Source organism: Sphaeramia orbicularis, chromosome 6 (assembly GCF_902148855.1).
Source record: "Sphaeramia orbicularis chromosome 6, fSphaOr1.1, whole genome shotgun sequence".
In the NCBI taxonomy this organism is placed as follows: domain Eukaryota; kingdom Metazoa; phylum Chordata; class Actinopteri; order Kurtiformes; family Apogonidae; genus Sphaeramia; species Sphaeramia orbicularis.
In genome coordinates, this window is record NC_043962.1 from 54,172,644 (window position 1) to 54,193,442 (window position 20,799).

At 34.2% G+C, this 20,799-nt stretch overlaps 1 protein-coding gene across 1 annotated transcript in view; it reads left to right on the forward strand.

The window, feature by feature from the left end:
• mgat4c (mgat4 family member C) overlaps positions 1–20,799 on the forward strand; it is a 403,556-nt gene that overhangs the window by 32,663 nt on the left and 350,094 nt on the right. The window lies entirely within an intron of this gene.

Below are 20,799 nucleotides of genomic sequence, written 5' to 3' on the forward strand. Positions count from 1 at the left end.
TTTTCATTTTTACAGAAGTGGTTTTGGACACGTCTACTGTTTTATGGCCCATTTACGCTCACTTTACAAATAGATACGTCCATTTGAAAAGCTGTCAAGTGTTGCCGCCTGTATACTTCCACACTGCAAATATCTAAGTCTTACCAAGTGTATTTTTCTCATTTCTAGTCAAAATATCACATCACACTTAAGATAAGACATAATCACCTAAAGAGGAACTTTTCAGTGAGATATAAGAACTTATTTTTAGACAACAGATCTGGAAAATATTATTTCAAGAAATCTTACCAAGATAATTTTCACTTGTTGCACTGGCAGATTTTTTTTTTTTGTTTTGCTTAATTCAAGATTTCAAGATTCAAGATTTCTGCCAATGGAACAAGTGAAAATTATCTTGTTAAGATTTCTTGAAGTAAGATTTTCAAGATCTATTGTCTAAAAATAAGTTCTTCCATCTCACTGAAAAGTTACTCTTTAGTTCAGTAGTTTCCAACCTTTTTTGGCTTGTGACCACATTTTGACATCACAAATTTCTAGTGACCCCAGACATTCAAAACTGAGACTTTCATTTTTTTTTTTTTTTTTTTGCTAAAATTAATTTCTTTTTGATCATGTAATAGTTTACTATACTATGTTGCAATTAAACATTAATTTTAGAGGACATTTAGTCTACATAATGTATATTATTCTGGAAGGAGGCAGTAGATCCAGGTGTAGATTACTGTGCAAAGGGAGACTTGGATTTCCCTTAGTCAGGATCTGTACAGTCAGTCCAGCTGTGATTTACAATTAATACTGAACAAACAAGAACTGAAACTATGAATTATGAAAGAGCTGCAGCATCTGAAACTGACCACAATGAATATTTGACACATAAACAGAACCACAGTGCTGCAGTTTCAGCTTCATAGTTTGTCATGTCTTTTATGGATTGGGATTGTCTCTGTCAACTCACCGTTTATTTTTTATTAGTAAGTCCTTTTTTTTTTTAATCAATTACCAGAAATTTCAGGCCACCCCATTTGATTTCCAGGTAACCCCACCTGGGGTCCTGACCCCAAGGTTAAAAAACACTGATTTAGGTGATTATGTCTTATTTCAAGTGTAATCAGATATTTTGACTAGAAATGAGAAAAATACACTGAGTAAGATTTAGATTTTTGCAGTGCATGTGTCTGTTGTGTTGGAATTAGCATTTGTCAGTCAATCCACCAGAGGGCGCTGCTCTTAAGAGGTCAGAGGTCAGCAGCACATGGCATGAAAGACTACAGATTTAAAAAAAAAAAAACAACAGGTAATAACAATAAATTTAAATAAACAATAATTTAGTAATAACAGAAAAGTTGGTGAAGTCGTCGTGTCCGGTGTCATCTTCATCAACTTCCTCGTCTTTGTTAATAATTTCTTCAAACATCTTTTCTGACAAAACTACTGGTCGGATGAATTTAAAATTTGTCATGTACCTCCTTTGGGACAGTGTCTACAAAGGTTGCTCACAGTTTTGTGAAATTTTGAGTTGCTGACAAATTTTTGAAATATGAACTAAGGGTGAAATGGTACAGAAAAATTTCAGTTCAGTATGTTTTCAGTACAGTGGGGCTGTGTATTGGCAAGAATCTGGCGATACGATACAAATCACAATACCAGGATCACGATAAAATATATCACAATATATCACGATATATCATGATACTGTTAAAAAGGCAGTTTTTTTTATTGGTTTTGTTTCTTTTTAAAAAGATTATTTCCTGGAAGAATGGAATTACACCAGAAATATGTACAAATACTAAACACATTTTTATTTGATCACAACAGGATTTAACACTATATCCCAAAATGTTCCTGCGTTCAAACTTAAATTTTGTTTTACAGACATTACAGTTTCAGATCCTGTTCAAATGTTCATATTCTAGTAGTTCAGAACTAACATTATAACATTATTTTTGTGCAATCCCAACAAAGGAACTAACATTATTTAATAAAAGAGTGTTAAATAGTAATAAATAAAATATAAACAAAACTGAAAAACAATAAAACAAGAATGAACCTCTGCAGTATCCACATTTGAATAAATATCTAAAAATATCGATTCGGTACTTTTTAATATTGATACTGTATTGTAAAATGAAATATTGCAATATATTGCAGAACTGATATTTTCTTACAGCCCTAGTGTTCAATACATGGACTTAGATTTTCAATTTACCAGTTATTTACTGTGCAATAAGGTCAAAGTTAATTTCATACATGCAGAGTAGGTTTTCAGAATCCACCATCAGTCGACCAGCTTGAGCGTCAAAGAATTAACTAAGACACACTTCATATTTATTTAGTTTTGTTTTTGGCTTCCATCCCAATACAATTAATGTTCTTATACAAACAAACAATAATACTGTATTTTGTAGTGATGTGGCTGCAACAGGTATTTTCATTACCAATTAATGGTATTATAGATTATGGACTATTTCCATGTTAATGCTGAAAAATGTGCCATTTGAGAAGCAAATTACTAAGACATAATCGATCCACAATATCTGCATTTGAATAAATACCTAAAAATATCGATACAGTACTTTTTATTATCGATACAGTATTGCGAAATGAAATATTGTGATATATTGCAGAACTGATATTTTCTTTCACTCCTACGGTACGGGGTCTTCGATTCAATACATTTTCAATATGTTTTCGGTACAGTGAAGGAGACCATTGTGTGTGTGTGTGTGTGTGTGTGTGTGTGTGTGTATAAGGGGTGTGTGCTCTGTAACTACTGAAAACCAAAAGTGAAACTTAACCTCAAACATCCGGCCCAGCTTGTGTGCTTCTGTTATACTCTCTGTTGTCATGTAAACCCCTCCTTATCGCTGCCCCTGACTCAGAATAAAGTGTTTTTTTTTTTTTTTGCAGCGGCACTGACAAATGTATGCAGAGGAAACCCTGCACGTGGGTTCTGCTTGTGTCCACTCTGCTTCCCAAGTGTTTGTGTTCTTCACATAGGCTACATGTATTCGTTCGGTACACCTTCGCATTGTATCGAAGGCCCTGAACTGAAAAGGACAGAACTCCGTCCCTATACTTATACGTTTGAATAAAAGCTCATCTGTGGAAAAGCTGAATTTTATTTTCACAGACCTGTTGTTGTCGTCTGACGTCCTCCACCACCCAGAGAGATCAATACATGTCCCAGAATACCTAATAATACCCTGTTATTTTGGCCACCTTCGTCCCCAACACACACATGCACAATGTCAGCAGGGCGTCAGCAAGAAAATCTAATTCCGCTCCTTCCTCCAGCTCCATTTTTTCCAGGTACACATCTGCCGTCACCCCTTAAATTGAGCTCATGAATTATTGAGGTCTGTCCCGCTGCTTCGACCCTAAACTGTAATTAGTTTTGCTTTACACTTCTCATCATGATACACTTTGTGAGGTTGGGGGGGGGGTGTGTGGAGGGGTGTGTGTGTGTGTGTGTGTGTGTGTGTGGGGGGGTGAATTCATTGCTCCTTTAAGATGGGAAAACTGGAAATTGGAGGCGAGAACCAATGAGAAGCGGGATTTGTAGAAACTGTTAGTGGCACCTTGGTGAAGAGAGCTGCGCTTTAGGGGATAACGGCTGTGACGGTGTGTGCGGTGGGATTGAGAGACTCGCAGAACCAACGAGAAGCCAGAAGCGAATGAGGAGGAGGTGTGTGTGTGTGTGTATGTGGGGGGGGGGGGGGGGGGGGGGGGGGGGGGTTGGTGGGTGGGTGGGAAAAAAGAACATCCATGCGCGGGAGTGGGAAGACAAAAAAAAAACAAACAAAAAAAAAAAGCCCTCATCGTCAGGCTACTCTGTGCTGTTACAATGACTGTTTATCCCACTTTTCTGAGAGCCAATTATCTGCTCCCGTATGAGTCATGGAGATCATTTAGACCGGTGGCGCACGCAGCATCAGCATCAGCATCAGCATCAGCAGAGCTCCCTCATCGTCCTCACGCGGACTCAGTGCAGGGATGCGTTTACGTGCTTTAGGCAGGTGAGTGTGCTGATTTTTTTTTTTTTTTTTTTTTTATGCTGCTGCTGCTGCTGAGAGTGAGCGAGTGAGCAAGTGAGCGAGCGACGGCGATTTCCTCTTCCACTTGAAAGCAGTTGGATTTGTACTCTGCACATTCTGTTTCATCTGTGTTTATTTCCACGCTGACGTCTGACTCCTCTTGTGGCTGCTTCTGTCTCTCCTCCTTCTCAAATTAACCCCCCTCCCCACCACCACCACCACCACCACCACACACACACACACACACACACACACACACACACACACACACACACACACACAACACACACACACACACACACACACACACATACACACACACACACACACCACCCCCTTTGTCCATTTTTACGTTTGATCTCCGTCTTTCATCCATCGCCTGGCATCGAGGACATGTCGTATTCAGACAAAACAGCTCATTCCACTCCTGCGTAATTTGCTTCATGTCCTGCTGCTGCGTTTAACCTGCTGTGTGCACTGTTTGAGTTCAACTTTTTCAAGTCTCACCACTTCACTTTCCTGTTAATCGCATCAACTAACATCGTGTGTAGTGTTTCCACTTCACTTCTATTATAATGTGATATACACTCCACTTTTAATGGGTGTGTTATCTTTTGCACATTCCCAGTTGGAAGATTTCAACTGTTTTGCACCTTACGGTTCTATTTCAGGTCATTACAGTTATTTTTCAGATTCTTCCCAGATCTTTTTATACTTCTAATTTATAGTGGACAGTGTATTGTGTTTGCTCGTGTGTTATATTTCTATTTAATCATGTTTGCTGTGATATTATATTATTGTTATTGAATGTGTACCATCCTGCTGCTACACTGTAATTTCCCAGTTTGGGATAAATAAAGTACATCTATCTATCTATCTATCTATCTATCTATCTATCTATCTATCTATCTATCTATCTATCTATCTATCTATCTATCTATCTATCTATCTATCTTGAAACATATATAGTTGCTTCTATGAAACTGGTCCTAAAAACAGGACACAGGGGATAAAAATTCAAACCAGATGTAGACTAATGTTATGAAGCAAGTTTGGAAGCAATTTGAGTCTATTTTAAAAATAAATGCTTACTGTGATAAAAGAGAAACTATTTTTTCAGATATTTACATTATATTTAATACAAAAATCTGCATGTAACACAGAACAATACTATTAAAAAAAAAAGTCTTTATTCTCTCACAGGTACATTTTGGGAATTGAACTAATTATGTAAGGCAGAGTGTTTGACAAAAATGACCGCTGTTGTAAAATCATTTGCAATTTCTTTGTGTTTAAATGGGCAGATTTCGCATGTAATGCCAGTGGACACAATGGGTTCAAAACCACAAAACCTAGAATGAGACTGAGATTCATGAAAAACCTGCATGTCTGGATTAGAGAAAACACTAGGATCGACACATTTAACAGTGTCTTTATTTATAGTCTATATTGGCCCATTTTAAGCGATGTTTTCAAAATAAAACGCACTGACACCTGGGTATGTATGTATGTATGTATGTATGTATGTATGTATGTATGTATGTATGTATCTATGTATGTATGTATCTATCTATCTATCTATCTATCTATCTATCTATCTATCTATCTATCTATCTGTACACATAACCTTTATATATAATTTATATATGTTCAAACTGTGTCAAATACCACACACTGAGGGTTAGGGTTCAGTGCAAATTATTTGGCTCTTACCCAGATAAAAAAAAAACAAAAACAAAAACTTAGATTTAGAAGTGTTAGATAACTTATCTTGTTTTAAGAGTTAGTTTCTTATTCTAAGTGTTCATACATCTGCAGACATGCTTATTTCTAGATTTAACAATCTAGAAATCTTGTCAAGGTAATTTCTCTTGCTGCAGGGACAGATATTTCACCTGTTCTGAGTAGCTTGTTCCTCAGATTTAGTGTCTTGATCTTGTTTGTAGACAGCCCTTTTTTGCAGGGTTAGGGTTAGGGGTTCGGGTTATGTGAACCGGAGATCTTGGTGTAAATTGGCGCATGATCAAATGTCGTTGAATAACACACGAAAGGATGAAAATGCATATGTTTTAGAGCCTGACGTGCTTAATCGGGCTGATTATAGTGTATCACCGATTAATCAACATTGGCCAATATGTAACCGATTTGTTAACTTTTTTGTTGCGGAGGTTCTGTTGTTTGCTGCTCATGCATGTGTGTGTGCTGCAGAGGAATAGTAGACAGAGGACAGAGACAGAGGAATAGTAAAGTGTGTCAGTTTCACTTTCACTTCTGCTTGGACTATCACGCCATCACCCCCACACACACACACAATCACAGAATCACGGACCACTAGGTCTATTATACAGCGTTAAAAGTTGTGTCAATTATCTTTGTGAGATAAACTAAGGTTTATGCAACTGTTAATCCACCTGTCCACAATTATCTAATATAAGATTATTATATCCTGTGTAGATCAATGTTCTGATTTCATATATCGGCCAATATATATATCGGTTATCGGCCAATATTGGATATCAGTCAATATATTGGATATCAGCTTTTTTTTTAGCCCCCAATATTGGTATTGGCATGGGCCCCAAAACTCCCATATCGGTCGGGCTCTAGTATGTATAGCACACCAAATGCCATAAGAACTGGCGTGACATACAAAGTGATTTCATGAGATCAGCCTGTCTGTTATTAGATTTGTCTTTTCTATACAAACATATTAAATCAGGTGTAGATGATCAGTTTGCCTAAATTACTTGTCATAGTTTGTGTTAGATATTTTACTGTTTTGAGATTTTTATTTCTACTTTGGGGCTCAACCATTATTATCATAACTGACTAATCTGAAAAGATGTGACTGTATTGATCCCACCGTGTTGGAAACTGCAATGTTTACAGCAACAAAATACAAAAACAAAGTGCAGAAAAACAGGCAGAAACATTTCCGAATGAAAAATGAAATCTGTCATTAATTTCACTTGTAGATTACTGTACATACATCCCTATTATTTACATTTTTGCTGTATAGTTGCACATGATGCTGATATTGATGTGATAAGGGTCGGATTACCTGTGAACTAATCTGCATCTGCATTAATCTATTTTCTGCATCAATCAATCAATCAAATTTTTTTTTTTTTTTTTATTAGTGATAGTTAACAAGACATTATTGACAGAAAAACACCACCAACACATAAAGAAAGGGAAAATCAAACATATAAACAAACCAAAAACAACAGCGACAGAGTAATGAAAAAACAGCAACAATGACAACATCATATTACAATGAAAAAGATCATAAATGTCAAGAGCAGCTAAACAATATAGCTTGATTTGGGGCGATAGGGAAAGGGGAAGAAAGAAGAGTGAATGAAAGTGAGAAAGAGAGAGAGGGGAATGAGGGGGAAAATAACAATTGTTGTAATAACACAAAAATATAATAATAATAATAATAATAATAATACCAGTAGTCTAATTTGCTAGTATTATTGTGGCTGCGGTAGCAGCGGAGGCAGCCACAATACAATGAGTTAAATAATTTAATATTTGTAATAATGTATTTGTATCAATTACTATCCGTTTGAGTTTATATGAATTCATTTAAATTACTGTGGCTGGATCAATCAATAAATAGTCTCGACAAAAGAAAAATCTGTTAAAAAAGCGGAGTCCTCAGAGAGCGTTTTCTACCCACTGATCGTCCAAAACCCATGGATGCTTCTGTGACTCACTCTGAGACAGAAGAGGGCACATCAGCACATTTGAGCAGCAAAATGTTTGCCAACTTCGCTTTGAAAAATGCTGGAATGATTCAAAACAAACCAGTTGCTGCTTATGTAATGGCTGCAACAACTGTTTTCCTCATCGGTTCATCTAGTACAGGAGTATGAAACTGGTTTGAACTGAGAGGCCACATACAGCCCACTATTATATGATCTGAAGTAAAAGAAGACAGAGAGAAAGTCCAAACCACAAAGTACTCTTTAAAAACATTTAAATCACATGAACAACCACAAATAACCTAAAATTTCTTAAGAAAATTAAGTGCAATTTTAAAAATATTGTGTCTCAGTTTATCATTTCTACATGTCCATTACAACTTATAGATACAATACAGAAAACATTTAATAATAGGTGGAATATTATTAAAATTGCATTTATTTCTCTTAACCCTTTCATGCATAGTGGTCACTCCAGTGGACAGTTATTCAAAGTTGTTCTCTTGTATATTCATGGATTTTGTTGTTTTAGTTCCACATCAGCCAACACAGTGGACGCTTATGCATCATCCCATACACTGACATTCAGACCATTACTGTAACTGTTGTTGATAAACCTGATCTGCAGTAATACGATTGAGTATAAATGCTTGTTATTGTTATTAGACTGTAATTAACAGGTTTTTTTTTAAACAAAAGTTGTTGTTTTTTTTTGCATATTATCTCCATGAAGTGAGTAATGACTGGTGTTAGAGTATGCTAAAATGTGAGACAACATCAGATTAGCAGCATTAAAAAAATTTGATTTCATAGTTTTCACACAATATATCAGTAAATTCATGTTTCTTTGCTTCAGAAATTAAAGACATAGTGTCCAGTTTAATGGACATTTTTGCAACTCCATGAAAAATAGGTTCATAAGAAAATTTTCTTTAGGTATGTTTTTTTCATAGCTATAGAGGAAGAAAAACACTCAGGAAATCTGGAGTAAGCTTCTCATAATTCGTGCATGAAAGGGTTAAGACATTTCAGGTTCATATTTGTTCATGTTATTCAATTTTTTTGTGAAAGGCTAGTTTGTAAATGTAAATGTTTTCATTTGGCTCATGAGTTATTATAAAGGCGCTGTGTCCGTCGTGGCCTTCTTCGTCTTTGTCGTCATCTTCGTTAGCAATTTCTTCAAACATTTTCTCAGATGAAACCTCTGCGGATTCATTTCATATTTTTTAATGTAGCTTCCTTTAGACAATTTCTACAGAGTTTGTTCACAGTTTTGAGAAATTTTGAGGTTTTTTGATGTTTTGATGAATTTTGGAAATATTAAAAGTGTGTGTTTACTTCTAATTAGGGGGGTTAGAAAATATTGGTTCTGCAATATATTGCGATATTTCATTTCACAATACTGTATCGATATTAAAAAGTACTATATCAATATTTTTAGGTATTTATTCAAATGCAGATATTACAGAGTATCATTTTTGTTTTTTTGTTTTTCTTTTTTGTTTATATTTGATGGTGAGACATTAGTTCTAAACTAATAGAATGTGAGCATTTGAGCAGGATCTTAAACTGTAATATCTGTAAAACATAATTCAAGTTTTAATAGAGGAATATTTTGTGATCTAACATTAGATCCTGTTCTGATCAAATAAAATGTGTTTAGTATTTGTGCATATTTCTGGTGTAATTCAATTCTTCCAGGAGATAATCTTAAAAAAAAAAAAAAGAAAAAAAAAACAATAAAAAATTGCCTTTTTAATAGTATTGTGATATATCGTATCGTGATCCTAGTATTGCGATTTGTATCCTATCGCCAGATTCTTGCAAATACACACCCCTACTTCTAATGGTCCATATTTGGATGATTTATAACATGTAAATGGTTCCAGATATCAATATAGTTTCTATTGATCACTGATAGAAGTCATAGATGGACTTCCATTGTAATTGAGTGTAGTTGAGTTCTCCTCCAGTGAAAGTACCGCCCACTTCTATTAGGAGATTGATCATATTATATTTGTTCATAATAATATGAAGCCAGAAACCAAACTATGTAATAGTAAGTATCAGGCATATTGTAGTATATAATATAGATATGCTTAGACTAAGAAAGTTATTACTGCTATTAACTATTTAAAGAGGAGGGGTGGAGTTTATAAGTTATACTTCTTCTCACTCCTTTTCAAATATGTATTATATGTTTTATGTGTAAGTGTTTTATTCATTTTTATTTATTTTCTTCTGTTTCGACATTCATATTTGAAATAAATACATCAATCAGTCAGTCAGTCAGTCAGTCAGTCAGTCAGTCAATCAATCAATCAATCAATCAATCAATCAATCAATCTCCCGCTTCCAGACCACAGGACTGGAACATAGAACTGAACCGGTCAACCTCACTTATTCAAGTTGCTTGTTGATTGTTGTTAGAACCTTTCAGTGGGATACAGGGACGTTGGTTCTATTTTTACACTGACAGAACAATGTGGAGTTGTCATTATTTATAGGTTATTATGATTGTATTTTACTGATCGGATCCACTTCCGATCATATTGGTCTGTATGTGGAACCTGAACTAAAATGGCTTTGACACCCTTGACTGTTCATATCTTCAGTGTAATTCTTGTATTTCATAAATTCATCCCATGGGCCGGTTTGGACCCTTTGGGGTCAGTTTGGACCCTTTGGGGTCAGCTTGGACCCTTTGGGGTCAGTTTGGACCCTTTGGGGTGAGTTTGGCCCATGGGCCGTTTGTTTGACACCCCTGATCCCAGGGGAAAACAAAGCCTGAAGTGACTTTTTTGGTGTTTCACTGATTCTCAGAAGGCTAAAGAATTAGAGAAATTTGGACAAAATGTGGATTTTGAATGAACATTGACTAAACTGATTCTCATCATATGTGTAATCCTTTGTAACGTTTTTTTCCACTCATGCAGTTCACTCATGGAGCTCTGCACTGGTGTCTGATTTATCCTTCCAACTTCCTAAAGTCTCAAACTTTCCTACTTATCAGACTAATTAACATCTCATAACGGACGCTGTGTCTGGAGACATAGACGCAGAATGACTGAACACGGTGGTGTTTTCAGTTCACTGCCACAGACACACTTCTAGTTTGAACTTTTTAGTTTCAAGTTTTACTAGTTTGAAGTTTTTTACTTCATTTTGTACAAAGTATATATTGTATTTAATGACGTGTCTGGGAGTTTTTCAGGAGTTTCCTGGTGCTTTCATAGTTTTTATTTTTATTTAATTATTACATTTTTTATGTTGTCTTCTGTTATTCACAATTATCCTACACCATACTCCAGCTAATTTTATCTTCCATACTGCTGAACTTCTGTCCGTATTCTCTAAAATATGGTGGACCACATCTTTGGAATAATCTACGACCTGAACTTCAATAAATATCTTCATCATTATTGAAAAAGCATCTGAAAAAGACTCTAATGTACGAAAAAATGGAAGGCCTTATGTAATGTGATTTGTATTTGCATTTTTTTTTTTCCTTTAGATTATAATTTCAGTTATATCATATTTTTATTATTATTATTTTTTTTTTTCCTGTGTATTGTTTATTTCCGAGGAGGTATTTACATGAGCCTTTTTTGGCTTCTATCCTCTCCTGCACAATGGTGTTACCTTGCATGAAAATTTATTTATATTTATTTTAACCCAACTTATTTTATTGAGTTTTTTCAGTCACAGGTTACATGTATACAACGCACCTTTGTATGTAAAAGGATATGAAGACATTAACCTAAGTGACAGTAATGTATAAAAACCAAATTAAACAACCACAACAAAGAACAAAACAGACAAACAAACAAACAGTACGTCGACATTAAAGAATACAATTATTTGATCCAGTGGAAGTCATTCAGTGTAAACATGGTCCATCTCAGCGTTTAAGGTGCTCATTGTGCACATAATCTGACTCCTGTATGTTCAGGAGGAAATTAGGTTCAGTTCACTGTAGTCTGGGGGGGGGGGGGCACAAATGTGAATATAAAAGACACAACTAATCAATCAGGGATGGTGGAGAAATTTAGACCTCCATTATATGAATTGTTTTTTACATTTTTTTCTTGCTGTTTGTGATGTGCAAATACATAAAAAAAAAAAAAAATATATATATATATATATTGTACTTGTTAAGATCTTCATGACAATACTAACGTAACTTCCTGACAGGCTGCCTATGGTTACGACTGTAGAGACGATGGATTAGACTGATGGGATATTTTACAAACTATTAAATAATGATAAAACTTTCAATGAGTTTTTAAAGTTTAATGTTTTTACATTTGTTTTATATATTATTTTATACCTTTTATGGATAGTTTGATATTCACCTCTGCTTTTATTGATCATTTGTTTTTGTTTTATCAGTTATCTAGATTATTTATTTAGGTGTTCAATAGGGGTGTGTATTGGCAAGAATCTGGCGATACGATACAAATGACAATACTAGGATCACGATACGACATATCACAGTATGTCATGATACTGTTAAAAAGGCAATTTTTTTTTATTGGTTTTGTTTCTTTTGTAAAAAAGATTAATTCCTGGAAGGATTGAATTCCACCAGAAATCTGCACAAATATTAAACACATTTTTATTTGATCACAGCAGGATCTAATGACAAAAATGTCCTGTGTTCAAACTTAAATTCTGTTTTACAGACATTACAGTTTCAGATCCTGTTCAAATGTTCATATTCTAGTAGTTCAGAACTAACATTATAACATTATTTTTGTGCAATCCCAACAAAGGAACAAACATTATTTAATAAAAGAGTGTTAAATAGTAATAAATAAAATATAAACAAAAATGAAAAACAAAAAAACAAAAATGAACCTCTGCAATATCTGCATTTGAATAAATATCTAAAAATATCGATACAGTACTTTTTAACATCAATACAGTATTGTAAAACGAAATATCGCGATATATTGCAGAACTGATATTTTCTTACAGCCCTTGTGTTCAATACATGGACTTAGGTGTTCAATTTACCAGTTATTTACTGTGCAATAAAGTCAAAAGTTAATTTCATTCATGCAGAGTAGGTTTTCAGAATCCTCCATCAGTCGACCAGCTTGAGCGTCAAAGAATTAACTAAGACACACTTCATATTTATTTAGTTTTGTTTTTGGCTTCCATCCCAATACAATTAATGTTCTTATACAAACAAACAATAATACTGTATTTTGTAGTGATGTGGCTGCAACAGTTATTTTCATTACCAATTAATGGTATTATAGATTATGGACTATTTCCATGTTAAAGCTGAAAACAAAGAGACGTTTTACGTTCTCTGTGGAATGAAAAATGTGCCATTTGAGAAGCAAATTACTGAGACATAATCGCTGATTATCATTTTGACTGACAGCTCAGTTTGCTGCAGCTCTACAATAATTCATCTGACATATTTTCTTCAGAATACTACTGGTATTTATATTTATACTGGGATGGTTTTGCCAAAACTCTTGTGGGTTCCTCTTTCAATTACATTTTTTTTTTCTCAATAAGTAAAATTATAAAACACTGAATTATACAAAAAAAAAAAAAAAGAAGAAAAAAAACCTCACAAAAACAATTGCACAAACAGCATAAAGGGATCGAGCTCTCTGGATTTATTGTTAATTTACTCTCTAAAAATTTTTTTATAAAAAGAAATAAAAAGCCCAGAAAAAGGCCAAAAAACCCCCAGAAAATTTAAATGAATGGGAAAAGGATAAATCCATATGTAGAGGTTTTTTTTAATTGCTTCACTCGGATTCCGCTTTGAGATGCTTTAAAGGAACATTGTTGTTACACTTTTAGTACCTTTTAAATTACTGATGGTCTTTTATATGTATGTTTTTAGTTTCGTGTTTTATGTGTAGTTTTAGAACTGAGTTTTTATTATGTGTTTTATGTACATGGATGAAAGCTCTGCTGTCGGTGACTTCTGCCTCCGTCTTGGCCAGGACACTGCAGGAGACTAGGGCTGTGGATCGGCAAGAATCTGGCGATACGATACAAATCACAATATTAGGACCATGATACGACATATCGCGATATATCACGATACTGTTAACAAAGCAACATTTTTTGTTTGTTTTGTTTCTTCTTCTAAGAGAATATTTCCTGGAAAAATTTAATTATACCAGAAATATGCACAAATACTAAACACCTTTTTATTTGATCAGAACAGGATTTAGTACTATATCACAAAACTTTTCTCTGTAAAAATGAAATTTTGTTATAAATAATAATAAATAAATGAATAAAATTATGTTTACAGACATTACAGTTTAAGATCCTGCTCAAATGTTCATATTCTGTAAGTTGTGAACAGAATACATAGTGGACAGTAAAAGTACTTTTAGGATGCTTGAAATAATCATTATTTAACAAAACAGTGTTATCAGTTAAAAAAACTATAATATAATAATAATATAATAAAAAAACCTGCAATATCACAATACTACTTTTTTAGTACAAACAACAGCAAAATACCCATGTGAATATTGAAATTAAAGAAACACAAAAAAGAAAAACAAAAACATGAGCCTCCACCATATTTCCATTTAAAGAAATACCTAAAAATATCGATACAGTACTTTTTAATATCGATACAGTATCATGAAATGAAATATCACGATATATTGCGGAACCAATATTTTCTTACACCCCTACAGAAGACACTTTTAATCTCAACAAGTCTTATTTCCTGGTTAAATAAAGGTTAATAAAATTGGGCAAATGACTCAGTTTTAGGAGCTAAAGTTTGACATGTTCTATTGAAAAATCACTGAAATGCTCAGTAGTTGCTGATTGTCATTTTTTACTTTTTTTTATTTACACTGTTCATATGCTGCTGGACTGGACTGTGTTTGTGAGTTTTTATTTGATTGATTTATTTGATTGATCTTGATAAAGTCTCCTCTATTCACTTCATCACACCTACGACGGTGTATTAGGGCCACATAAGAAAATAAACACTTGTCACTACGAGAATAAAGTCGTAAAATATCAAGATAAAACCTGTAATCTTTTGAGAATAAAGTTGAACACATAGAAGTCATAATTTTACATTAAAGAAGTTGTAATATTATGAGAATAATGTCATAATTTAAAAACAGATGGGAAAAAGTCGTACCCACTCATCTCATAATGGAGAACTTGGAACGTTTTGGGAGGTTTTACTTTCATTTGGGGTTCGTCCAGTTCAACAGAAGTGAAAGTTGCTGCTTCACTTGTTGCATTTACTGTAACTGGAAACTGTCATCAACAAGGCTTAAGGCTTACAATTTCTAAATTATGACTTTTTATTGCACTTTGCAAATATATTTTCAAATTATTATGACCTTAATCTCATAAAAGTATGACATTATTTTTGTTTAATTCTGTGTTTTTGTTTAAAACTACGACTTTAGTCTTATAATATTACGGCTTTATTCTCGAAATGTTACGACTTTATTCTCGTAGTGACAAGTGTTTTTATTTGTCGTATGTGGCCCTAATACGCTGTTGTACACACCAACAGACTTAAGCCTTAAATATTTATCTGCATGACGTGTCCGTAGTTCTTTCAGTGAGGTGTCTCCACATGATGATGATGATGAGGAGGGAAGTCTTTATTCAGTCATCACATACAACCAGTGTCCACACTCCAAACAAAGCAGAATGCTTCTATTAATGCCTGTCCTACAGAACAAACTCAGTTACCCAGCATTCAATACAGGAAAAAGAACAAAAACAACAATCCATACAACCAAACAAACAAGCAAAAACATAAAAAAAGTGAAACTAAACCAGAAAAATATGAAACATAGCCATCCAAATTAATGGTAATTTAATGTAGAGTCAAAAATAAATTGTTTACTTATTAGATCATAACAATTGTATCCTTCAAAAATTGCCCTACGCACCATTTTTTTTAAATATCAAAAATGAGCTCCACATTCTTAAATCCATGCTGGACTCATTCCATAGTTGAGCTGGAGTTCAACTATTCTCAGAAGGCTGAAGAATTAGAGAAATTTGGGCAAATATTTGGGTTTTGAATGAACATTGACTAAAATGATTATTACCTCCACCAGGAGGTATTGTGATGGCTTTGCTTTGTGTGTTTGTGTGTGTGCGTGTTTGTTTGTTAGCGAGATAACTCAAAACGTTATGGACGGATTTTCATGAAATTTTCAGAAAATGTTGATACTGGCACAAGGAAGAAATGATTAAATTTTGGTGGTGATCGGGGGGGGGGCCACGGGGGCCCACTGATCTGCCTGGGCGGAGGTCTGCGCTCTCCGAGTGCTTTTCTTGTTATCATGTGTGTAACCCTTTGTAACGTTCACTTCCACTCATGCAGTTCACTCACGGAGCTCTGCACCGGTGTCTGATTTATCCTTCCAACTTCCTAAAGTCTCAAACTTTCCTACTTATCAGACTAATTAACATCTCATAACGGACGCTGTGTCTGGAGACATAGATGTAGAACGACTGAACACGGTGGTGTTTTCAGTTCACTGCCACAGACACACTTCTAGTTTGAACTTTTTGGAATAAGTTTTACTAGTTTGAAGTTTTTTACTTTATTTCGTACAAAATATATATTGTATTTAATGACGTGTCTGGGAGTTTTTCAGGAGTTTCCTGGTGCTTTCATAGTTTTTATTTTTATTTAATTATTACATTTTGTTATGTTGTCTTCTGTTATTCACAATTATCCTACACCAAACTCCAGCTAATTTTATCTTCCATACTGCTGAACTTCTGTCAGTATTCTCTAAAATATGGTGGACCACATCTTTGGAATAATCTACGACCTGAACTTCAGTAAATATCTTCTTTATTACACTGGTCTACAATTTTTTAGAAATGATTTGCTTCAGACATTAAATGTGCTAAATGTTACGTATTTTAATAAGATTAATTGGAAAATAAATGACAAAAGTGCCGGTTTGCTGATGTTTTCAAGGTATATGATTAAGTATTATTACACATATATATTAGTTTATGTACATTTATATAATAGTTGTATAAATCTTCCACTAAACAGAAGCTGTAAAGTGAATGTATTCTAATGTGCAGACAGTGTTTTGAAGTAGATCTTGTAGCTCTCAGACAAATATTCCTTTTGAGTCAAACCCATTCTCTCCTTAATTCTTGAGTTTCACATTTTGACCCAATGCTGTATCTTGGAAAGTTCAGCCAACCAGCATTTTTGACTTGATTTTTCTTTATCAGTGACTCTCATGTGGTGAAATTTCATTACTTTTATTCTGGAAGCATTTTCCTTGTAGACCGGTGTTATTATTAAAAAGCATCTGAAAAGGACTCTAATGTACGAAAAAATGTGAGGCTTTATATAATTTGATTTGTACTTGTATTTTTTTAAAATTTAGATTATAATTACAGTTATATCATATTTTTATTTTTTTTTATTTATTTTTTTTTAGTATAAGAAAAAAAAAAAAAAAAACAACAATCCATACAACCAAACAAACAAACAAAAACATCAAAAAGTGAAACTAATCCAGAAAAATAGAAAACATAACCAACCAAATTAATGGTAATTTAATGTAGAGTCAAAAATAAATGATTTACTTATTACTTATTAGATCATAACAATTGTATCCTTCAAAAATTGCCCTACGTACCATTTTTTTTAAATATAAAAAATGAGCTCCACATTCTCAAATCCATGCTGGACTCATTCCATAGTTTCACTCCAACAACACATATACATCTGCTTTTAGTCTCTTTTCCAGCTTTTTGTTCAACAGATTTACAAACATCTCGCAAATCATATTTAGATTCATGTGTTGAGAAGAACCTTTGTACACACACAGGGAGTCACTTTAATTTTGCTGTATACATTATTTGTATTATTTTATAGTAAACCAAATTATTAAATTTCATAATATGGGATTTCATAAACAAGTCATTAGAATGTTCATAGTAACCAGCCTTATTAATAATACGTATGGCTGGTTTTTGTAGGAGGACTATAGTATTTACAGTTGTTTCATACGTCTAGCCCAGGGATTAAAGTTCTCCGTCACCACAACGGATTTCCATCAAATGGAAAAATTGAGGGGGGAAAAAAGTCATTGAAGTAACTTCCCCTCGTGTTTCCCGGAGTCCAGTCGGCACCACGATCCTGTCCTGAATCTGCAGGTGTTTAACACAGGCACAGGGGGCTGATAGGTTTAACAGTGATGATAATAAGATGACTTCTTTATTTTTATGTCGGGAGGACAGATTGATGACTGTTTATCTTTGGAAGGAAATGCTGCTCATTCTGTGCCTCAGAAACACATGGACAAGTTCAGCTTTACCGAAGTTCAGCCTCCAGACTAACTTTAGTTTAGTGCTAACAAGTAGCTTTCATTATGAAAGAACCACAGCGAAAAGGGAAGAAGACAGAACTGATCTACATGGACCTTCATGTTTGGGTTCATAGCTTATCTCCTCTTGCCGGTATATGACTAGTGTGTGTGTGTGTGTGTGTGTGTGTGTGTGTGTGTGTATGTGCCCTGCATGCGGCTGTGCGCGCCGCGGCCTTACGCGGTTACACGCCCGACTGCATAAGTGCTTTATTTTGACCCGTTTAGCATCTTATTTCTATATGTGCGGTACAGTACGAAGATAAAATTGAATGAATGAGTAACACCCTTGGTACATTTTCCCCAAAATTCATGTGCTGTTGGAGTTGGAGTTATGTTTTAGGAGTTCCTAAATTGTTAAATAAAAAGTTTTTCACTCATTTTTTGCAATAAGGTTTTCTTCTAGTTATTTTCACTTGCTTCAAAGGTTTTCATACCATTTAAAATTAACCAGAGCACCAAAATTGACCTGAAGCTTTAAAAATTTTCTGGGGGAGGACCCCCAGACCCCCCACCAATACCACTATCCATGTTACTAATCTTCTACACCTGTACACTCTCCCATTCAGTGGGTTTTACAGTATTGACAAATTTGACTATATAAACTTGTACGCTATAGTAGTATTGTATTGCATCATTTTTAATAGTGGCCAATGATTTTGACCAGAAGAAAATTTTCAGTCAGATGAAAAATTTTTGCTTCAATCCCTGGTCTAGCCCCACAGTCCCACACAATAGGACATATAAGGAAGTAGAAGTGAACAGTAAATTATATGTAGTGCCTTATGGCTGAGTAGATTTCTGGACTTATACAAGATTGCCATTGACTTTGCAATCTTTCCTTTTATATATCTAATATGTTGTTTCCATGTTAATATGTGATCAATAACAACCCCTAAAAATGTTATATCAAGCACTCTTTCAATTTCAGCATCACATATTTTTAATGTAATGTCCCCATCAATTTCTTTTCGATTTCCAAAAACCATAAATTTAGTTTTTTTAATGTTAAGTGACAATCTATTGACATCAAACCAAGTTTTAAGAATGTCTAAATCCCTTTCAACCGTGGACAAAAATTCCTTTCGGCCTGATCACAATCAAGGGTACCAGAAAGGGTGCACATATAGATCAAAAATAATAATGCTCTATCAAAAAAATCAGACAGGCCGTTTTATTTGTCTGATATTTCTCTTTTAAAGTCCAAAATATTTTTGTATTATGGCGTCTACTAAAAAGTTCGCAGGCTTACCCCTGTCAAATCAGAAATTCTTGGGTGTACGGACACTCCAGCCTAATAGCCTCCATATTTAATGCCTACAAAGATATACAAATGTTTCAGCGCTCAGAAGAATCATGCATTGTTTATTGCATAGATGTGGTGTCCAAAGCATGCCTGCTGAAAAATTCCATGTATTGACAGAAACAATCAAATTAGACCCACATATTTTGAATCTGGTGCACGGACTCTACAAGATGTGAATGGAAATCTGTCTGAGCACATGGTGGCATCTGTGTTCGATCTGGAACTAAGTCTTCCTAGTACAGGAGGAAAGAAACATTTGTGAACAACTTATAACAATATATCTATTAGTGTGGTTCAGAAAATCCAACTTCATTGTAGTAACCAAGGCACCTTCTCAATTTGTTTGTTTCAATGAAATGTGTATCTATGCAAAATTTCTAAGTGATAGGGTGAAAAGAAGGCAGTGCTCAAGATGTCATCTTTCCGCTAACCATCCTACCTCGTCTTCTCCACAGTTCTTGTCTTTAGATCATTCACTATGGCATCCACATGACAAACTAATGAAATTTATTTGATTGGCTATGCTGACAGAGAGACTATTACAAGATACAAACAATTACCAACTGTAAAGCAAGTATTGCAGCGTTTCCACCACCATTTGAAGGAGAACAAATCCATCCGAAATGCCAGTCATGAGACAATTGACGAGCTCTTGGTTGTGTGGCAAAATGCATCTATTCTGACAACTCTGAAGAAACATGCCTTTGAAAAGCTGGAGAAAGTACATGACAACTGGCTGAAAAACAAAGATCTGTAAGTATGAGTGTACGCATTGTCGGTTTAGCCCTCTAAATATAAATATTTTATTTTAATTCTTTCCTTTTTTGTTTTGGATAATACAACTTCGCAAATGGTTATTTAATGTAGTTTGACTCAGATGGACGCTCTTAGTTAATCATCTGAGAGAAAAGAAGTTCTCTAAAATTGTGATTATTTTTTATTACAATATGACAATATCGAAAATACATTGTGAGGTTGACCTATCCTGAGCACTGCCATTCACTGAATGTATCAACCTAAAACTTTGCAAAATAAAATAAAGTGACATTTGGAACAATTTGGGAAGGTGCGTTGAGCCGCATTATGTAATAAATTCCCATTATGTAATAAAAGTTGAAAATGTAATAAGAATGTCACATCATCTTGTAATAAAGCCACATTATGTAATAAACTGACACATTTTGTAATAAACTACCTTAATGCATTATGTAGTAAATTTTTTTGCATTATGTAGTAAGTTATTACAATTTGAGGAATTTATTACAAAATACACTTGACACATTTTTATTTTCAGGAAAATGTTATAACATGGTTCATTTCCAAAATCATAAGATACTGTATCAGACACAACTGACACGGCAATAGAA